This window comes from Bison bison, unplaced genomic scaffold (genome assembly GCF_000754665.1).
Source record: "Bison bison bison isolate TAMUID 2011002044 unplaced genomic scaffold, Bison_UMD1.0 scf7180017859102, whole genome shotgun sequence".
Classification (NCBI taxonomy): domain Eukaryota; kingdom Metazoa; phylum Chordata; class Mammalia; order Artiodactyla; family Bovidae; genus Bison; species Bison bison.
In genome coordinates, this window is record NW_011489674.1 from 8462 (window position 1) to 14308 (window position 5847).

The window sequence follows — 5847 nt, forward strand, 5'->3', positions numbered from 1 at the left end:
ATTTGAATATTCAGGACTGATTTCCTTTAGGATGGACTGGTTGGATCTCCTTGCAGTCCAAGGGGCTCCCAAGAGTCTTCTCCAACACCACAGTTCAAAAACATCAATTCTTTGGTGCTCAGCTTTCTTTACAGTCCAATGCTCACATCCATACATGACCACTGGAAAAACCATAGCTTTGACTAGACAGATCTTTGTTGACAAAGTGATATCTCTGCTTTTTAATATGCTGCCTGGGTTGGTCATAGCTTTTCTTCCAAGGAGCAAGCATCTTTTAATTTCATGGGTGCAGTTACCATCTGCAGTGATTTTGGAGCCCAAAAAATAAAGTGCTGCACTCAATATGCCAGCAAATTGGAAAACTCAGCAGGGGCCACAGGACCAGAAAAGGTCAGTTTTCATTCCAATCCCTAAGAAAGGCAGTGCCAGAGAAGGTTCAGACTACCACACAATTGCATTCATCTCACATGCTAGCAAAGTAATGCTCAAAATTCTCTAAGCCAGGCTTCAACAATATGTGAACCGTGAACTTCCAGATGTTCAAGCTGGTTTTAGAGGAACCAGAGATCAAATTGTCAACATCTGTTGGATCATCCAAAAAGCAAGAGAGTTCCAGAAAAACATCTACTTATGTTTTATTGACTATGCCAAAGAGTTTGACTTTGTGTGGATCACAACAAATTGTTGGAAAATTCTTCAAGAGATAGGAATACGAGACCACCTGACCTTCCTCCTGAGAAATCTGTATGCAGGTCAAGAAGCAACAGTTAGAATCGGACATGGAACAATGAACTGGTTGCTACCTGGGAAAGGAGTAAGTCAAGGCTGTATATTGTCACTCTGCTCATTTAACTTCTATGCAGAGTGCATCATGAGAAATGCCAGGCTGGATGAAGCACAAGCTGGAATCAAGATTACCAGAAGAAATGTCAATAACCTCAGATATGCAGATGACACCACCCTTATGGCAGAAAGTGAAGCAGAACTAAAGAGCCTCTTGATGAATGTGAAAGAGGAGAGTGAAAAAGTTGGCTTAAAACTCAACATTCAAAGAACTAAGGTCATGGCATCCAGGTCCATCACTTCATGGCAAATAGATGGGGAAACAATGGAAAAAGATCACCTTTACAATCTGGAAATCCCCTCAGTTCCTCTGGCATGTAAATCTCCTCTATACCCTGACAGGTAGTATAGCTCCAGAAGTTCATCCCTCTGAAGCACATTTGGTTTACATGAGAGAACAAAAGAAACCAAACCTAACTCTTCACCTGAGGCTGGAGCCAAAGACACAAATAAAGAACTCCTCTAACTGAGCTGTCAGGCACGAAGAGTCCATACACATGCCATTATCAGGAGAGGCACCTGAGCCACATCAGAGGTCAGGAAATAGATCCACCCATCACCCCCTGAGAGCCAGTCTGCACCTTTTTCTAATACAGACAGCAGAGGTTCAGACAGAGAGCTGGACCTTGGCTCTGCTGCACACAATGCTAAAGCTAAGCCAGAATGTAATCTAGGGGCAAGAGCTGGGGGACTTGCACAGCTTTATTCAGCCCTGCGCCACTGGCAATCACCTCCTTTCCTGCTCTTGGCATCTCAAGAAGTTAATTTTTACTTTTATAGTTTTTACCTGGAGACACTAAACCAGATACTTTGCAAGATTCCTTTGTGGTCTAGTGGCTAGGATTTGGTGCTTTCCCACCCCAGACCATGTTAGACTCCTGGCCAGGGAAATCTTTTTCTCTCTTGCATGTGTGTGTGCGTGTGTGCATCTGGCATGTGTGTGTGCGTGTGCTCAATCTCTCTGGCATGTGTGTGTGCGTGTGCTCAATCACTCAGGCGAGTCTGACTCTTTGGGACCCCATCAACTGTAACCCACCAGGCTCCTCTGTCCATGGGATTTTCCAGGCAAAAATACTGGAGTGGGTTGCCATTTCCTTCTCCAAAGGATGTCCAAAGTGGGGGTACTGATACTGCTTCTACAATGAGAATTCCAGAGGATAACATCCAAGGGGACTTTGACTTTTCTTACTGAAATGTAGCTTCATTTCCTACTAAAATGAAGAAGAAAAAACAAAAAGTTTAGTTTTACTTTATCATAGAGATAAGTTAGTATGTACCTTGTGTGCTAGGTATAAGAAAAAAATCAAGCTGAAAATAAGAATTCTCAAATATTATTAACACTCTATTCTAATAATTGACAAAAAATCACACAGAAAATGTTATATTTATAGAGAATATTCCTTGTATGTATCACACAGGTAAATAATTTTGGTCTAAAAACTGTGTTGCTTTTCAAATACTGTAATAACATGGAAAATACTGGTAACAAAGTACTCTAGTTTGCACAGTCTTGGATTTATTTTCTCTTCAAATTCTAATAACACTGACTGCCTAACTTTGCTATACTGGTTTTACTTGTTTATCAAAAAATTTAAGGGACTTTCCTGGTGGTCCAGGAGCTAAGACTCCTTGCTCCCAATATAGGGAGCCTGGGTTCCATCCCCAATCGTGGAACTAGATCCTGCATATGGCAAGGAAGACCTAGTGCAGATAAATAATGCAAATAAAACAATAAATGAAGAAAAAGTTTAACTGGATAAACATTTAAGTTTATAAACTTAAAATTATGTGTTCTCAGAAATTAAATATACTATATAATATATGTTAAATGGAGATGTAGTATTATAATTCTAGAAATCATAATCAATCCACTTAGACTTTGGGGTATCATTTACTGTATGATTCCAACGTGCATTTCTCTATTATGTGACAGCTCAACTTTTGATTTTAAGGTCTATGTTTATCTGAGTTCTTTGACTGATATTAAATTAATTAATGTGTTATCTTTGCCTGTATCATGTATAACCAAGATAGAAATGAGAAACACTATTTTCCTATGATGCTGCCTCCTATGTTTATAGATTACAGAATGACCATATGTGAACAGGTTGAGAGGAGGCTCAGGTGCCTTTTATGGGAGATTGGTGACTATTTCCATCAGTGTCACTATAAGAATTGTGGAACACGTGGAATGTCTGCTCCATGAAGTGGGAAGCTGTTGCTGAATGTCTACTGTTTTCCTAAAGTGCTTATTTATGTAATTAAAAAAAAATTGTTTTGGTTCTTAGTTTTCTGCCTACTAAATCTGAAGTCATCCATCTTCATTATGCTTCTCTTATCTCCATCACTGCTAGAACCCTAGGCCAAGATAAGCAGATTAGCCTGGGGAAAACTGCCAGGAATCATTTCTCCTCCTGCTGCACCACCCCTTTTCAATGCCTCCAGATATGAGCTCCACAGGGCAGAGACCTTGAGCTGACTCACTATTCAGATCTTTCTTCCTTTCCCCTGCCCATAGCAGGGCCTAGCATCTAATAAGTGCCTGAGAACTTCTCAGTGATTAAAGGCAATCTAGTGCAATGTCCTGGAAAGGGGAAAAGAAGAAATTAGGTAGATTGGGGGAGGCCTAGAGTATGAGGGACAGAGAATGACAGACAGAAAAAGAAGCACACTGAGAGACTAGAAAGAATGTCCAGGAACTAGATTTACTGTGTGAAAGCCTGAGTGCTCATGAGATTCAACAGGGAATTCATCAGGGAAGGTCGACCAATAACTCTTGGTACCAGGTCTGCACAAGATGGATTGTCAGGTGGAGAATCCTATTGGTCCCAGCAATTTGTCTCAAATGGGATAATTTTTGCAGAAACAGCCAAACATTGTCAAGGAATCATAAAGACACAGTTATTGGCATTCCAACACAGTCTTGAGTAAGAGGGTGGCCAGTCATTAAATGTGTGCATCCAGATGGCAAAAATGTATTCATAAAGAAAAGTGAAGAACAAATATCTGAGACCAGTGTTTTTTTCCCCTGTCCTATCCATAACTGGAAGTTTAGTGTGAAGCAACTGGAAGTCATTTGGGGTAGTCTTCTCAGACTCAAATAAATAGGTCATTACCAAAAATAATTACAATTATTGGAATGCTATCTAAACATCTTGGAAGTTTAGCTGTTGAACATGTGCAGTAGGGTATACTGGGTAATGTCCACTTAGAGTTTTGCTGTACCTCTGGCTTAACTGAATCAAGAGGGTACCCATCCTCTTACTAGAGTATCATACAGATGTGTACAAAGCTCGTCATTATGGCAAGAATATGAAGAAAAAAGCTCTTTCATGGATTTGGAAAGATGGAAATACAAATTGGCACACCTACTATGGAAATCAACTTAGAAACAGATTAAATGCCTTCAGTTCAGTTCAGTTCAGTCACTCAGTCATGTCCAGCTCTTTGTGACCCCAAGACTGCAGCACATCAGGCCTCCCTGTCCATCACCAACTCCCGGAGTTTATCCAAACTCATGTCCATTGAGTCGGTGATGCCATCCAACCATCTCATCCTCTGTCATTCCCTTTTCCTCCTGCCCGCAATCTTTCCCAGCATCAGGGTCTTTTCAAATGGGTCAGCTCTTCGCAGCAGGTGACCAAAGTATTGGATTTTCAGCTTCAACATCAGTCCTTCCAATGAACATTCAAGACTGATTTCCTTTTGGATGGACTGGTTGGATCTCCTTGCAGTCCAAGGGACTCTCAAGAGTCTTCTCCAACACCACGGTTCAAAAGCATCAGTTCTTTGGTGCTCAGCTTTCTTTGTGGTCCAAGTCTCACATCCACACATGACTACTGGAAAAACCATAGCCTTGACTAGATGGACCTTTGTTGGCAAAGTAATGTCTCTACTTTTTAATATGCTGTCTAGGCTAGTCATAATTTTTCTTCCAAGGAGTAAGTGTCTTTTTATTTCATGGCTGCAGTCACCAACTGCAGTGATTTTGGAGCCCCCCAAAATAAAGCCTGTCACTGTTTCCACTGTTTCCCCATCTATTTGCCATGAAGTGATGGGACCAGATGCCATGATCTTAGTTTTCTGAATGTTGAGTTTTAAGCCAAGTTTTTCACTCTCCTCTTTCACTTTCATCAAGAGGCTCTTTAGTTCTTCTTCACTTTCTGCCATGGTGGTGTCATGAGGTGGTGTCATGAGGGTGGTGTCATCTGCGTATCTGAGGTTATTGATAGTTCTCCCAGCAATCTTGATTCCAGCTTGTACTTCATCCAGCCCAGCATTTCTCATGATGTACTCTGCATATAATTTAAATAAGCACAGTGACAATATATAGCCTTGACGTAGTCCTTTTCGTATTTGGAACCAGTCTATTGTTCCATGTCCAGTTCTACCTGTTGCTTCCTGCATACAGATTTCTTAAGAGGCAGGTCAGGTGGTCTGGTATTCCCATCTCTTTCAGAATTTTTCACAGTTTATTGTGATCCACACAGTCAAAGGCTTTGGCATAGTCAATAAAGCAGAAATAGATGCTTTTTCTGGAACTTTGCTTTTTTGATGATCCAATGGATGTTGGCAATTTGATCTCTGGTTCCTCTGCCTTTTGTAAAACCAGCTTGAACATCTGAAAGTTCACAGTTCATGTATTGTTGAAGCCTGGCTTGGAGAATTTTGAGCATTACTTTGCTAGCATGTGAGATGAGTGCAATTGTGCGGTAGTTTGAGCATTCTTTGGCATTGCCTTTCTTAGGGATTGGAATGAAAACTGGCCTTTTCCAGTCTTGTGGCCACTGCTGAGTTTTCCAGATTTGCTGGCATATTGGGTGCAGCACTTTCACAGCATCATCTTTTAGGATTTGAAATAGCTCAACTGGAATTCCATCACCTCCACTAGCTTTGTTCATAGTGATGCTTCCTAAGGCCCACTTGACTTCACATTCCAGGATGTCTGGCTCTAGGTGAGTGATCACCATCGTGATTATCTGGGTTGTGAAGATCTTTTTTGTA